General features: G+C 42.9%; 9 non-coding genes across 9 annotated transcripts; all 9 read right to left on the reverse strand.

Moving 5' to 3' along the window:
- Positions 1–4,680: 4,680 nt before the first annotated feature.
- LOC133139772 (5S ribosomal RNA) lies at positions 4,681–4,799 on the reverse strand. The gene has a single exon (XR_009709934.1). It is a non-coding gene; the product is annotated as a 5S ribosomal RNA (ribosomal RNA).
- Positions 4,800–6,790: 1,991 nt separating this feature from the next.
- On the reverse strand, positions 6,791–6,952 carry LOC133139677 (U1 spliceosomal RNA). The gene has a single exon (XR_009709849.1). It is a non-coding gene; the product is annotated as a U1 spliceosomal RNA (small nuclear RNA).
- Positions 6,953–7,584: 632 nt separating this feature from the next.
- LOC133139783 (5S ribosomal RNA) lies at positions 7,585–7,703 on the reverse strand. The gene has a single exon (XR_009709945.1). It is a non-coding gene; the product is annotated as a 5S ribosomal RNA (ribosomal RNA).
- A 1,952-nt stretch (positions 7,704–9,655) lies between these two features.
- On the reverse strand, positions 9,656–9,817 carry LOC133139726 (U1 spliceosomal RNA). Its single transcript, XR_009709896.1, has one exon. It is a non-coding gene; the product is annotated as a U1 spliceosomal RNA (small nuclear RNA).
- A 654-nt stretch (positions 9,818–10,471) lies between these two features.
- Positions 10,472–10,590, reverse strand: LOC133139795 (5S ribosomal RNA). The gene has a single exon (XR_009709956.1). It is a non-coding gene; the product is annotated as a 5S ribosomal RNA (ribosomal RNA).
- A 1,991-nt stretch (positions 10,591–12,581) lies between these two features.
- On the reverse strand, positions 12,582–12,743 carry LOC133139678 (U1 spliceosomal RNA). The gene has a single exon (XR_009709850.1). It is a non-coding gene; the product is annotated as a U1 spliceosomal RNA (small nuclear RNA).
- A 654-nt stretch (positions 12,744–13,397) lies between these two features.
- Positions 13,398–13,516, reverse strand: LOC133139664 (5S ribosomal RNA). The gene has a single exon (XR_009709838.1). It is a non-coding gene; the product is annotated as a 5S ribosomal RNA (ribosomal RNA).
- A 1,952-nt stretch (positions 13,517–15,468) lies between these two features.
- LOC133139727 (U1 spliceosomal RNA) lies at positions 15,469–15,630 on the reverse strand. Its single transcript, XR_009709897.1, has one exon. It is a non-coding gene; the product is annotated as a U1 spliceosomal RNA (small nuclear RNA).
- A 654-nt stretch (positions 15,631–16,284) lies between these two features.
- LOC133139660 (5S ribosomal RNA) lies at positions 16,285–16,403 on the reverse strand. Its single transcript, XR_009709834.1, has one exon. It is a non-coding gene; the product is annotated as a 5S ribosomal RNA (ribosomal RNA).
- Between the last annotated feature and the right edge of the window lie 31 nt (positions 16,404–16,434).

Consider the following 16,434-nt stretch of genomic DNA (forward strand, 5'->3'; position numbering starts at 1 on the left):
TTTTGTTCTTGATCTTCCTAAAAAAGTAACGGGTGCATTTTTCATTTTGTTCTAGGTGTTGAACTCTGCTTTGATGTCTAATTTTTTCCTGTTCCTGTCTATAGAGTGCTGAGAGGTTGTGTTTGGCCTGTGTGATTTCTTGTGCGACCTGGAATCCCTGTGCCTGTAGTGCTGCTAGTCGTTGGAGTGTGCTGTGCAATTTTTTTGTTTGTTCCCTCCTTTTCTGTGCCTGCCTGCGTCCTGCCGTGATGAAGTAACCCTTAGTGCGTGTCTTGACCATTTCCCACCATTCTACGGGTGACGTGAAGAGTTCCTTGAGTGATGCCCATTCTTGTAGTCTATTGATGTATGCCTGTTTTATTGCTTTGTCCTCTAGTAATGATGTGTTTAGTTTCCAGATTCCTCTCCCCCTGTGTGTTTGTGCTGGTGTTGTAATCTGGATGGTGAGTGCTTTGTGATCTGAAAAGAAGACTGTTTGTGCTGTGATGTTCTGTGATTGTATCTGATGGCTCAGAAGGAGGAGGTCTATCCGGGAAAAGGATTTGCCACAGGAACTCACCCACGTGTAGCGTGGCACCAGGTCCCGACCGGCGTCAGTGAGGGAGTAGTCCGCTATGACTGACGCCAGCTCCCGACTCGAGCGGTCCCTCCACGGCCGGCTCCGATCCTCATCCCTCAGGGCACAGTTGAAGTCCCCTGCCATCACGACGGGGAGGTTTCCCAAAAGGATTGGACGCAGCTTGGGGAAAAAGGCTGTGCGCTCATTTTGGTTTGCGGGTGCATAAACATTAATAACCTTAAAGTGAAAATTGTTATAAACAAGTTCAACTGCTAAAATCCTTCCTGCCTCCACCACTTTTTTCCGGGTTATCTTGACTGAGTTATTCTTGATTAATATTGCCACCCCATCTGCACGTGCCACACTCGAACCCGACCACACCGAATCCCCTATGGCCCATTCATTCTGATAATCTATGTAATCTGTTAAAAAGGGGATTCTACACTCTTGTAAACATAAAATGTCTGTGTTTTGTGTTGTGAGGAATGCCATGACGTCTGCCCTTTTCTTATTGTTCTGAATACTGCGTACGTTTAATGTGAGGATGTTTAATGTGCTCATGATTGTTGTTGTAGTGGTAACTAGTGCAATGACAGTGGTGTATGTATGGTACTGCGTCCAATCCATAGCTGATCACGGGAGGTGATATTTACTTCTGCCCTTTCCCTGTTCTAGATTCTGGAGGACCCCCCCCGGGTGGATTGGAGGAGGACCTGGCGGGCAGAGTGGTGAGGGGTGTGGCTGGCTTACCGGCTCTCGACGCACCCAGGGCTGCCTGCGAAGCGTGCACTGGTCCAGCTGTGTCCGGGCGGGTGTCAATGTAAAGTTTGGTGAGTCGGAGTGTTTCCCTAGATACGCGTGTCTGTGGGGGTGGTCGTGTCTGTGGGTGTTGTAATTTGACCGTCCTGTCTATAACTTCTCCCCATATGTAGTCCAGTTCAGGTGCGTCGTCTTTGTCAGGTGTGCTGTGTGAAGTTCTGGGTCTGGTGGGTTTTGCTGGTGCTGGTTGTGCTGGTTCTGTCATCGTTTTCCCAGAGGAGCGGTGTGTCCTTGGGGTGACTACGGGTTTGGGGGGTATTTGGGTAGTGGTCGGGCTGTCCGTCTGTGCGTGTTTTACTGGCTGTGCTGGTTTGTCAGGTTGTGTCGGCGGTTCCACTGTCTGTGGAGGTGGCGGTGGTGGCTGTTTTTCTGGTGGTGGTGGTGGTGGTGCTGGGGGTTGTTTTTCTGCTTGTGTGGGTTCTGGTTCTGTGTCCTGATTGGTGGAGGTGGTGGTAGTTCTTTTCCTTTCCCGTGGTCGGGGGTCTCTTTTTCTTTTTCCAAGGATGTCTGGTGACAGTGTGTCTGTTGTGTTGTCTGTGTCTGTGGGCAGAGTGGAGGGTGTGCTGTCTGTGATCTCAATCTCCTCGTCCTCGCTCTTGACTTCTATCTGCTCAGTGTCTGTAGTGGTGGAAGGGGAGTTGGTGCTAGTACTGTCTTGTGTCGTGCACTGTCCAGGATTTCCACACAGGAGTGAGTCTGTCTGTGTGTCTGGTCCAACTGTCTCCATCTGTGAGGGGTTTGGGGGCTGGTCTGTGTCGGGTTCTGTCTCGGGCTGTGGTGTAGGGGTGGGTTGTTCTGTGGTGGTGGGGTGCTGAGGGGGGGTCTGTGCGGGTTCTGTGGTTGCATCGTGTGTTTGTGGGTTTGTGTTGGTTGTGTTTTGTGGGGGTGGTGCTGTGTTCTGTGGAGGGGGTGCTGTGTCCTGTGGAGGGTGGTCTGTGCCCTGTTGTGCGTTGCTGTCTGTGCGTGCTCGTGTTTTGTTGGCATATGAGGATGGACAGTCCCTGAAAACATGCTCCTGGCTCCCACATAGATTACACCTCCGTGCCTCTGTGCATTTGTTTGTCTGGTGCTCCCCTCCACAATTTTTACATTTAATCACCGTGCATGCTGCTGCAAGGTGCCCCAGGTTCCCACAGGTGCGGCAAAGTTTTGGCATCCCATTATAAAAAATTTGTCCCCTGTTCTGTCCCAAAGTGATGGTGCTGGGTAAATGCCTGACCCCCCCGATGGATGTGTCGTCTGGGTGCAGACGGACTAACCATTTTCTGGCGCCTGTCCACACCCCGTCCTCGTCGTATACCCGTCTCACGTCCGATACCAATGTGCCGTGTCTGCTTAACCAAAGTGAAATGTCATAATCTGAAACTGATTCATTATAAAATAAAACTGTGATAACCTTAACCTCCCTGTCAGTGAGTGCTTCTACTGTGAATTTGTTCAGTGGTGTTTGTGTGGCTTTCTGTCTGTACTGATTCCAAAACATCTCTAGTGTCTGTGCATTCTTAAAACTGGTTTCAAATATGTCCCTAGGACCAGGCAGCTTGAACAGGCAGTTCAAGTCAGACGGAGCGAAGCCCAAACCTCTCTGCAGCACTGCTCTGCTGAACTCCAGGCGTGTCAGTGATGGTTCCGGGTCAGTGCGGTTGTGGATGAATCTGACTGCGTTGTGCCTTCTCGTGCCGGGTGCTCGCTGGTTCTCCATGATGTTTCGGGTGTGCAGGTAGGTGGAATGAGAAGGTGGGGGGGGAGGGGGAATGGGGAGAAGGGAGAAGGGTGGGGAAAGGAAAAGGGGTAGGGAAACACTCACAAACAAAAGAAATAAAAGTAAAATAGAGGTTCAAAATCAAAATGAGGGTGAAAGAAAAAGGGGAAAAAAGGAACAGGTATTTAGTGGGGTTTAACTGAGAAAACAACTCAAAGAAACTAAAACTGGAAAGGGAGAAGGCTGCAGTGCAACCTCCTCCAATATTACTCCCCTAAGAATCTGGGGTCTGGCACATAGACACTCAGCTGATTGCAGGTCTCCTCTGGCTCCCTCTGTGGGGTCAGGCTCCAGGATCTGGCTCCAGGCTCTTTTAGGCAGCAGGCCGCAGTCCCTGGCTCCGGGCTCCTCCAGGCAGCAGGCCGCAGGCCGCAGTCCCTGGCTCCGGGCTCCTCCGGGCAGCAGGCCGCAGTCCCTGGCTCCGGGCTCCTCCAGGCAGCAGGCAGCAGGCCCTGGCTCCGGGCTCCTCCAGGCAGCAGGCCGCAGTCCCTGGACCTCGGCTCCGGGCTCCTCCAGGCAGCAGGCCCTGGCTCTGGCTCCTGATCAGTGCAGCTATGTGCCACTGATCTGGGTTTCCGGGGTGTTCCGCTGGGCTACAAGGTCGAGCCAGCCGCGGTCAAGCCACGTACTGAACCCAAGCCTTGCAGCCCGTCCAGAAAAAAGGAGGAAAATGGGAAGGGAAGGAGAATGGACTAAGAAAAGGAAAAGAAAATAACAAAAGAACAAAATGCTCTTAGAAAACAACTAAACAGCCCAGTGACCCCCTGTCCACCACTAGAACCCCAGTGGTGGGCAACAGGACCAACTGAACTGAAAAGAAACCAGAGCAAAATGCACAGCAAGAAAGAAACACGTGATCACGGTATCTCCCCTGCCAGGTAAGTATGAGTTGTACACATCAGGGAAGGGAGTCCTACTCTTTAGCATACATTTTACACTGATGGGTACCACATTCTACCAGTCACTCGAGTGACCATTTCTTGCAACTTCAGCAAATCAGATGATTACCACTTTCAACCCAGTAAGTAGTTCAGATAGGTCAACTGTCTATTTTTTTCCACAATCACCTGATGTGCCTTTTTTTCTATCGTCCCACAATGCACCGGTATGAACTCCCCCAGTCAGAAAGAGTGCCCTGGATACATCACTGAATCCAGATCCCGTTTGGAGTTGTGCACTAAATGTTACAAACTACCATTCTTCAAGATACTGATGTAACAGACATCCCCAAATGGAATTACTGAGGGGTCATCTGATCTTTTGTTGGCAGCATTTGAATTAGTCTATATTTATTAGGAAAATGCACTCCACAACAACATCCTGAAAAGCCTGGTATTGCCTGGTGGTCCCTCGGAGTTCTACCCGAGCCCAGCCGTGCTTTGTACCACAGCCATTGCACTCCGGCTGTGCCGACTCCTGCAAATTCCCCGAATGTTGGCATTTTCGAATGCATAATCTCAGGGGGCTTAAAAAATATATAATGTACATGAATTGTTCAACATTGTGAAACAGCACCCCCTATACAAAACACCGTGGAAAAAGCTTACAGCACCTGGTATTCCCAGGCGGTCTCCCATCCAAGTACTAACCAGGCCCGACCCTGCTTAGCTTCCGAGATCAGACGAGATCGGGCGTATTCAGAGTGGTATGGCCGTAAGCAACAGCCGCGGTGCAAAATGCGATATTTAAACTGGTGGCAATGATATGGCTGAGAACATACCACATTCAAACTTGTAACTGCGCTCTTGATATGAAAAAATGTACTTTAAATGTAGAGATACTAACCAAGGCATAAAAACGATAAATGTATACCAACAAATGTATTTTAAGAAAAAAGTTTGCATTTGCTGAAAGCCTCAAAAGGCAGGAAATTAAATTCATCAGCCCAAACACGAACATCAGCCCGCTCTAACATCAAGGTGTATCAGCACAGATCTCTGACAACATGCTACAGCCATGTACAATATCTACTCTGTGTCAAACAACATCGGATTGTTCAACATTCAGATCGGATTGTTTAAGATTCAAACCCCTCAAATGATTCATAATCTTAGAGTAATTCTGCATATTAAAGTTAGAGGAAAATGTACTCATTTTGCACTTTTCCAACATGTGTCCTGTTTGGGACCACATTTCTCGTATCAATCTTTCAACATAGCTTGTCCATAAAGTGTGTCTTAACATAGCAGACCTTTTTTAAACTGTAAATGGACATATACATAATTATTCATAGTTCTCAAAGTAATTGACCACTAAACAGAGTCATGGCTAACTAACTGTGCATTCACAGTCACTCAATGATAGTGTCACACACAAATCACTTTGATTCTCACTATGGGAATGAATGTTATAATGTTGCGTGTAATATAGTGCCCTCCATAATGACCAATCATTTATTTATTTGCCTCTTTAAATAACATGTGGTTTAAGTGCACATTGTCAGATTTTAACAAAGGACATGTTTCATACATTTTGGTTTCAGCATGTTGAAATGACAGCAGTGTGTACACAGTCAAAAAAATCTCAGAGTTTGGAGTTTGACAATTTATCTGCAACTCTGCAAATTTATCAAAATGTCGAATTTTGAGGTCTAATTCAAATGTAATAAAATGCACAGTCATTAGAAAAGGCACTTATAATTCTCAATTATGGACAAAATCAGTGGTCTTGTGTCAGGAACCTTTGGATTTAAATTGAGTTATGTTTGTGCAAAAAAAAAAGTATCTTAATTTTTTTATACTAATCTCTTAGGGGTAATCCATAAAATAAATGGTGCAACGTAGCTATACAAAAATCAGAAGTCGGTGAGCCCGACGCCATTGCAGTAGACCTCCCAAATGGCATTGAGATTGGTTTTGAAATGGACGAGATATTGAGGTTGAAAATTGAAAGGCCAATATAAGAAGAATTTGAAAAACGATATAAAAAGGAATGAAATATCTCGCTAACAGACCTCAACATTCAGCACTAAAATGCCCTGACAAACACAATGGGACGAGATGGGGGCATATTCAGAGTGGTTTGGCCATAAGCACATGGCATGGTGCTAAATTGAAGATTTATACTGGCAGCAATGATAGGGCTGAGAACATAGCGTAGTCAAACTTGCAACTCAAAAACTACTTTAAATGTAATGACACTGCTGTTTTACATAATTGTTTTACATAGGAATATTTCAAGTCCCGTACAACGCAAGTGGCTTCAAGTCACTACGACCAAATGCCGAAATCGAATTCCCACAACGATGCTCGCTCCATACAAATAGTAAGAAAGTATTGGCCTAAGAAAGAAGCCAATATGACAGGAATTTGAAAAACACCTGATATAAAATTGAATTAGAAATCCTGGCCCAGCTGTAAAAAAGTAAAATGATAATACTGCGTTTGGCATAGTGCAACAGCGCCCCCTGTGCAAAGACATCTTGGAAAAAAGCTAACGGGACCAGGCTCCGTAGTAATGTCATCAAACAAACAAACGCGTTTGTACAAAATATTGTGCAGTAACTATGACCGACACTGGAGTAAAACTTATATTAATTAACAACCAAAGCAAATACTACAATCTGAAACATGTTACTAACGGATGACCTTCAGGATTAAAAACGCTCTGACAGGCAGAGTAAAAAAGAACTGACTTTAAACCAATGAATCAGGGGAGAGCGCGAACGCAGTCCCCACTACCAGAAATTATGCAGTCGAGATTCCCACATTTGGGGAATTCGCAGGGGTCAGCACAGCCGGAGTGCAATGGCTGAGCCTCGCCCTGGGTGAACCACCTTCTTGATCATGGTATCTCCCCTGCCAGGTAAGTATGAGTTGTACACATCAGGGAAGGGAGTCCTACTCTTTAGCATACATTCTACCAGTCACTCGAGTGACCATTTCTTGCAACTTCAGCAAATCAGATGATTACCACTTTCAACCCAGTAAGTAGTTCAGATAGGTCAACTGTCTATTTTTTTCCACAATCACCTGATGTGCCTTTTTTTCTATCTTCCCACAATGCACCGGTATGAACTCCCCCAGTCAGAAAGAGTGCCCTGGATACATCACTGAATCCAGATCCCGTTTGGAGTTGTGCACTAAATGTTACAAACTACCATTCTTCAAGATACTGATGTAACAGACATCCCCAAATGGAATTACTGAGGGGTCATCTGATCTTTTGTTGGCAGCATTTGAATTAGTCTATATTTATTAGGAAAATGCACTCCACAACAACATCCTGAAAAGCCTGGTATTGCCTGGTGGTCCCTCGGAGTTCTACCCGAGCCCAGCCGTGCTTTGTACCACAGCCATTGCACTCCGGCTGTGCCGACTCCTGCAAATTCCCCGAATGTTGGCATTTTCGAATGCATAATCTCAGGGGGCTTAAAAAATATATAATGTACATGAATTGTTCAACATTGTGAAACAGCACCCCCTATACAAAACACCGTGGAAAAAGCTTACAGCACCTGGTATTCCCAGGCGGTCTCCCATCCAAGTACTAACCAGGCCCGACCCTGCTTAGCTTCCGAGATCAGACGAGATCGGGCGTATTCAGAGTGGTATGGCCGTAAGCAACAGCCGCGGTGCAAAATGCGATATTTAAACTGGTGGCAATGATATGGCTGAGAACATACCACATTCAAACTTGCAACTGCGCTCTTGATATGAAAAAATGTACTTTAAATGTAGAGATACTAACCAAGGCATAAAAACGATAAATGTATACCAACAAATGTATTTTAAGAAAAAAGTTTGCATTTGCTGAAAGCCTCAAAAGGCAGGAAATTAAATTCATCAGCCCAAACACGAACATCAGCCCGCTCTAACATCAAGGTGTATCAGCACAGATCTCTGACAACATGCTACAGCCATGTACAATATCTACTCTGTGTCAAACAACATCGGATTGTTCAACATTCAGATCGGATTGTTTAAGATTCAAACCCCTCAAATGATTCATAATCTTAGAGTAATTCTGCATATTAAAGTTAGAGGAAAATGTACTCATTTTGCACTTTTCCAACATGTGTCCTGTTTGGGACCACATTTCTCGTATCAATCTTTCAACATAGCTTGTCCATAAAGTGTGTCTTAACATAGCAGACCTTTTTTAAACTGTAAATGGACATATACATAATTATTCATAGTTCTCAAAGTAATTGACCACTAAACAGAGTCATGGCTAACTAACTGTGCATTCACAGTCACTCAATGATAGTGTCACACACAAATCACTTTGATTCTCACTATGGGAATGAATGTTATAATGTTGCGTGTAATATAGTGCCCTCCATAATGACCAATCATTTATTTATTTGCCTCTTTAAATAACATGTGGTTTAAGTGCACATTGTCAGATTTTAACAAAGGACATGTTTCATACATTTTGGTTTCAGCATGTTGAAATGACAGCAGTGTGTACACAGTCAAAAAAATCTCAGAGTTTGGAGTTTGACAATTTATCTGCAACTCTGCAAATTTATCAAAATGTCGAATTTTGAGGTCTAATTCAAATGTAATAAAATGCACAGTCATTAGAAAAGGCACTTATAATTCTCAATTATGGACAAAATCAGTGGTCTTGTGTCAGGAACCTTTGGATTTAAATTGAGTTATGTTTGTGCAAAAAAAAAAGTATCTTAATTTTTTTATACTAATCTCTTAGGGGTAATCCAGTCGGTGAGCCCGACGCCATTGCAGTAGACCTCCCAAATGGCATTGAGATTGGTTTTGAAATGGACGAGATATTGAGGTTCAAAATTGAAAGGCCAATATAAGAAGAATTTGAAAAACGATATAAAAAGGAATGAAATATCTCGCTAACAGACCTCAACATTCAGCACTAAAATGCCCTGACAAACACAATGGGACGAGATGGGGGCATATTCAGAGTGGTTTGGCCATAAGCACATGGCATGGTGCTAAATTGAAGATTTATACTGGCAGCAATGATAGGGCTGAGAACATAGCGTAGTCAAACTTGCAACTCAAAAACGACTTTAAATGTAATGACACTGCTGTTTTACATAATTGTTTTACATAGGAATATTTCAAGTCCCGTACAACGCAAGTGGCTTCAAGTCACTACGACCAAATGCCGAAATCGAATTCCCACAACGATGCTCGCTCCATACAAATAGTAAGAAAGTATTGGCCTAAGAAAGAAGCCAATATGACAGGAATTTGAAAAACACCTGATATAAAATTGAATTAGAAATCCTGGCCCAGCTGTAAAAAAGTAAAACGATAATACTGCGTTTGGCATAGTGCAACAGCGCCCCCTGTGCAAAGACATCTTGGAAAAAAGCTAACGGGACCAGGCTCCGTAGTAATGTCATCAAACAAACAAACGCGTTTGTACAAAATATTGTGCAGTAACTATGACCGACACTGGAGTAAAACTTATATTAATTAACAACCAAAGCAAATACTACAATCTGAAACACGTTACTAACGGATGACCTTCAGGATTAAAAACGCTCTGACAGGCAGAGTAAAAAAGAACTGACTTTAAACCAATGAATCAGGGGAGAGCGCGAACGCAGTCCCCACTACCAGAAATTATGCAGTCGAGATTCCCACATTTGGGGAATTCGCAGGGGTCAGCACAGCCGGAGTGCAATGGCTGAGCCTCGCCCTGGGTGAACCACCTTCTTGATCATGGTATCTCCTCTGCCAGGTAAGTATGAGTTGTACACATCAGGGAAGGGAGTCCTACTCTTTAGCATACATTTTACACTGACGGGTACCACATTCTACCAGTCACTCGAGTGACCATTTCTTGCAACTTCAGCAAATCAGATGATTACCACTTTCAACCCAGTAAGTAGTTCAGATAGGTCAACTGTCTATTTTTTTCCACAATCACCTGATGTGCCTTTTTTTCTATCGTCCCACAATGCACCGGTATGAACTCCCCCAGTCAGAAAGAGTGCCCTGGATACATCACTGAATCCAGATCCCGTTTGGAGTTGTGCACTAAATGTTACAAACTACCATTCTTCAAGATACTGATGTAACAGACATCCCCAAATGGAATTACTGAGGGGTCATCTGATCTTTTGTTGGCAGCATTTGAATTAGTCTATATTTATTAGGAAAATGCACTCCACAACAACATCCTGAAAAGCCTGGTATTGCCTGGTGGTCCCTCGGAGTTCTACCCGAGCCCAGCCGTGCTTTGTACCACAGCCATTGCACTCCGGCTGTGCCGACTCCTGCAAATTCCCCGAATGTTGGCATTTTCGAATGCATAATCTCAGGGGGCTTAAAAAATATATAATGTACATGAATTGTTCAACATTGTGAAACAGCACCCCCTATACAAAACACCGTGGAAAAAGCTTACAGCACCTGGTATTCCCAGGCGGTCTCCCATCCAAGTACTAACCAGGCCCGACCCTGCTTAGCTTCCGAGATCAGACGAGATCGGGCGTATTCAGAGTGGTATGGCCGTAAGCAACGGCCGCGGTGCAAAATGCGATATTTAAACTGGTGGCAATGATATGGCTGAGAACATACCACATTCAAACTTGTAACTGCGCTCTTGATATGAAAAAATGTACTTTAAATGTAGAGATACTAACCAAGGCATAAAAACGATAAATGTATACCAACAAATGTATTTTAAGAAAAAAGTTTGCATTTGCTGAAAGCCTCAAAAGGCAGGAAATTAAATTCATCAGCCCAAACACGAACATCAGCCCGCTCTAACATCAAGGTGTATCAGCACAGATCTCTGACAACATGCTACAGCCATGTACAATATCTACTCTGTGTCAAACAACATCGGATTGTTCAACATTCAGATCGGATTGTTTAAGATTCAAACCCCTCAAATGATTCATAATCTTAGAGTAATTCTGCATATTAAAGTTAGAGGAAAATGTACTCATTTTGCACTTTTCCAACATGTGTCCTGTTTGGGACCACATTTCTCGTATCAATCTTTCAACATAGCTTGTCCATAAAGTGTGTCTTAACATAGCAGACCTTTTTTAAACTGTAAATGGACATATACATAATTATTCATAGTTCTCAAAGTAATTGACCACTAAACAGAGTCATGGCTAACTAACTGTGCATTCACAGTCACTCAATGATAGTGTCACACACAAATCACTTTGATTCTCACTATGGGAATGAATGTTATAATGTTGCGTGTAATATAGTGCCCTCCATAATGACCAATCATTTATTTATTTGCCTCTTTAAATAACATGTGGTTTAAGTGCACATTGTCAGATTTTAACAAAGGACATGTTTCATACATTTTGGTTTCAGCATGTTGAAATGACAGCAGTGTGTACACAGTCAAAAAAATCTCAGAGTTTGGAGTTTGACAATTTATCTGCAACTCTGCAAATTTATCAAAATGTCGAATTTTGAGGTCTAATTCAAATGTAATAAAATGCACAGTCATTAGAAAAGGCACTTATAATTCTCAATTATGGACAAAATCAGTGGTCTTGTGTCAGGAACCTTTGGATTTAAATTGAGTTATGTTTGTGCAAAAAAAAAAGTATCTTAATTTTTTTATACTAATCTCTTAGGGGTAATCCATAAAATAAATGGTGCAACGTAGCTATACAAAAATCAGAAGTCGGTGAGCCCGACGCCATTGCAGTAGACCTCCCAAATGGCATTGAGATTGGTTTTGAAATGGACGAGATATTGAGGTTCAAAATTGAAAGGCCAATATAAGAAGAATTTGAAAAACGATATAAAAAGGAATGAAATATCTCGCTAACAGACCTCAACATTCAGCACTAAAATGCCCTGACAAACACAATGGGACGAGATGGGGGCATATTCAGAGTGGTTTGGCCATAAGCACATGGCATGGTGCTAAATTGAAGATTTATACTGGCAGCAATGATAGGGCTGAGAACATAGCGTAGTCAAACTTGCAACTCAAAAACGACTTTAAATGTAATGACACTGCTGTTTTACATAATTGTTTTACATAGGAATATTTCAAGTCCCGTACAACGCAAGTGGCTTCAAGTCACTACGACCAAATGCCGAAATCGAATTCCCACAACGATGCTCGCTCCATACAAATAGTAAGAAAGTATTGGCCTAAGAAAGAAGCCAATATGACAGGAATTTGAAAAACACCTGATATAAAATTGAATTAGAAATCCTGGCCCAGCTGTAAAAAAGTAAAATGATAATACTGCGTTTGGCATAGTGCAACAGCGCCCCCTGTGCAAAGACATCTTGGAAAAAAGCTAACGGGACCAGGCTCCGTAGTAATGTCATCAAACAAACAAACGCGTTTGTACAAAATATTGTGCAGTAACTATGACCGACACTGGAGTAAAACTTATATTAATTAACAACCAAAGCAAATACTACAATCTGAAACATGTTACTAACGGATGACCTTCAGGATTAAAAACGCTCTGACAGGCAGAGTAAAAAAGAACTGACTTTAAACCAATGAATCAGGGGAGAGCGCGAACGCAGTCCCCACTACCAGAAATTATGCAGTCGAGATTCCCACATTTGGGGAATTCGCAGGGGTCAGCACAGCCGGAGTGCAATGGCTGAGCCTCGCCCTGGGTGAACCACCTTCTTGATCATGGTATCTCCCCTGCCAGGTAAGTATGAGTTGTACACATCAGGGAAGGGAGTCCTACTCTTTAGCATACATTTTACACTGACGGGTACCACATTCTACCAGTCACTCGAGTGACCATTTCTTGCAACTTCAGCAAATCAGATGATTACCACTTTCAACCCAGTAAGTAGTTCAGATAGGTCAACTGTCTATTTTTTTCCACAATCACCTGATGTGCCTTTTTTTCTATCTTCCCACAATGCACCGGTATGAACTCCCCCAGTCAGAAAGAGTGCCCTGGATACATCACTGAATCCAGATCCCGTTTGGAGTTGTGCACTAAATGTTACAAACTACCATTCTTCAAGATACTGATGTAACAGACATCCCCAAATGGAATTACTGAGGGGTCATCTGATCTTTTGTTGGCAGCATTTGAATTAGTCTATATTTATTAGGAAAATGCACTCCACAACAACATCCTGAAAAGCCTGGTATTGCCTGGTGGTCCCTCGGAGTTCTACCCGAGCCCAGCCGTGCTTTGTACCACAGCCATTGCACTCCGGCTGTGCCGACTCCTGCAAATTCCCCGAATGTTGGCATTTTCGAATGCATAATCTCAGGGGGCTTAAAAAATATATAATGTACATGAATTGTTCAACATTGTGAAACAGCACCCCCTATACAAAACACCGTGGAAAAAGCTTACAGCACCTGGTATTCCCAGGCGGTCTCCCATCCAAGTACTAACCAGGCCCGACCCTGCTTAGCTTCCGAGATCAGACGAGATTGGGCGTATTCAGAGTGGTATGGCCGTAAGCAACAGCCACGGTGCAAAATGCGATATTTAAACTGGTGGCAATGATATGGCTGAGAACATACCACATTCAAACTTGCAACTGCGCTCTTGATATGAAAAAATGTACTTTAAATGTAGAGATACTAACCAAGGCATAAAAACGATAAATGTATACCAACAAATGTATTTTAAGAAAAAAGTTTGCATTTGCTGAAAGCCTCAAAAGGCAGGAAATTAAATTCATCAGCCCAAACACGAACATCAGCCCGCTCTAACATCAAGGTGTATCAGCACAGATCTCTGACAACATGCTACAGCCATGTACAATATCTACTCTGTGTCAAACAACATCGGATTGTTCAACATTCAGATCGGATTGTTTAAGATTCAAACCCCTCAAATGATTCATAATCTTAGAGTAATTCTGCATATTAAAGTTAGAGGAAAATGTACTCATTTTGCACTTTTCCAACATGTGTCCTGTTTGGGCCCACATTTCTCGTATCAATCTTTCAACATAGCTTGTCCATAAAGTGTGTCTTAACATAGCAGACCTTTTTTAAACTGTAAATGGACATATACATAATTATTCATAGTTCTCAAAGTAATTGACCACTAAACAGAGTCATGGCTAACTAACTGTGCATTCACAGTCACTCAATGATAGTGTCACACACAAATCACTTTGATTCTCACTATGGGAATGAATGTTATAATGTTGCGTGTAATATAGTGCCCTCCATAATGACCAATCATTTATTTATTTGCCTCTTTAAATAACATGTGGTTTAAGTGCACATTGTCAGATTTTAACAAAGGACATGTTTCATACATTTTGGTTTCAGCATGTTGAAATGACAGCAGTGTGTACACAGTCAAAAAAATCTCAGAGTTTGGAGTTTGACAATTTATCTGCAACTCTGCAAATTTATCAAAATGTCGAATTTTGAGGTCTAATTCAAATGTAATAAAATGCACAGTCATTAGAAAAGGCACTTATAATTCTCAATTATGGACAAAATCAGTGGTCTTGTGTCAGGAACCTTTGGATTTAAATTGAGTTATGTTTGTGCAAAAAAAAAAGTATCTTAATTTTTTTATACTAATCTCTTAGGGGTAATCCAGTCGGTGAGCCCGACGCCATTGCAGTAGACCTCCCAAATGGCATTGAGATTGGTTTTGAAATGGACGAGATATTGAGGTTGAAAATTGAAAGGCCAATATAAGAAGAATTTGAAAAACGATATAAAAAGGAATGAAATATCTCGCTAACAGACCTCAACATTCAGCACTAAAATGCCCTGACAAACACAATGGGACGAGATGGGGGCATATTCAGAGTGGTTTGGCCATAAGCACATGGCATGGTGCTAAATTGAAGATTTATACTGGCAGCAATGATAGGGCTGAGAACATAGCGTAGTCAAACTTGCAACTCAAAAACTACTTTAAATGTAATGACACTGCTGTTTTACATAATTGTTTTACATAGGAATATTTCAAGTCCCGTACAACGCAAGTGGCTTCAAGTCACTACGACCAAATGCCGAAATCGAATTCCCACAACGATGCTCGCTCCATACAAATAGTAAGAAAGTATTGGCCTAAGAAAGAAGCCAATATGACAGGAATTTGAAAAACACCTGATATAAAATTGAATTAGAAATCCTGGCCCAGCTGTAAAAAAGTAAAATGATAATACTGCGTTTGGCATAGTGCAACAGCGCCCCCTGTGCAAAGACATCTTGGAAAAAAGCTAACGGGACCAGGCTCCGTAGTAATGTCATCAAACAAACAAACGCGTTTGTACAAAATATTGTGCAGTAACTATGACCGACACTGGAGTAAAACTTATATTAATTAACAACCAAAGCAAATACTACAATCTGAAACACGTTACTAACGGATGACCTTCAGGATTAAAAACACTCTGACAGGCAGAGTAAAAAACAACTGACTTTAAACCAATGAATCAGGGGAGAGCGCGAACGCAGTCCCCACTACCAGAAATTATGCAGTCGAGATTCCCACATTTGGGGAATTCGCAGGGGTCAGCACAGCCGGAGTGCAATGGCTGAGCCTCGCCCTGGGTGAACCACCTTCTTGATCATGGTATCTCCTCTGCCAGGTAAGTATGAGTTGTACACATCAGGGAAGGGAGTCCTACTCTTTAGCATACATTTTACACTGACGGGTACCACATTCTACCAGTCACTCGAGTGACCATTTCTTGCAACTTCAGCAAATCAGATGATTACCACTTTCAACCCAGTAAGTAGTTCAGATAGGTCAACTGTCTATTTTTTTCCACAATCACCTGATGTGCCTTTTTTTCTATCTTCCCACAATGCACCGGTATGAACTCCCCCAGTCAGAAAGAGTGCCCTGGATACATCACTGAATCCAGATCCCGTTTGGAGTTGTGCACTAAATGTTACAAACTACCATTCTTCAAGATACTGATGTAACAGACATCCCCAAATGGAATTACTGAGGGGTCATCTGATCTTTTGTTGGCAGCATTTGAATTAGTCTATATTTATTAGGAAAATGCACTCCACAACAACATCCTGAAAAGCCTGGTATTGCCTGGTGGTCCCTCGGAGTTCTACCCGAGCCCAGCCGTGCTTTGTACCACAGCCATTGCACTCCGGCTGTGCCGACTCCTGCAAATTCCCCGAATGTTGGCATTTTCGAATGCATAATCTCAGGGGGCTTAAAAAATATATAATGTACATGAATTGTTCAACATTGTGAAACAGCACCCCCTATACAAAACACCGTGGAAAAAGCTTACAGCACCTGGTATTCCCAGGCGGTCTCCCATCCAAGTACTAACCAGGCCCGACCCTGCTTAGCTTCCGAGATCAGACGAGATCGGGCGTATTCAGAGTGGTATGGCCGTAAGCAACAGCCACAGTGCAAAATGCGATATTTAAA

The sequence above is a fragment of the Conger conger genome, chromosome 10 (genome assembly GCF_963514075.1).
Source record: "Conger conger chromosome 10, fConCon1.1, whole genome shotgun sequence".
Taxonomy (NCBI): domain Eukaryota; kingdom Metazoa; phylum Chordata; class Actinopteri; order Anguilliformes; family Congridae; genus Conger; species Conger conger.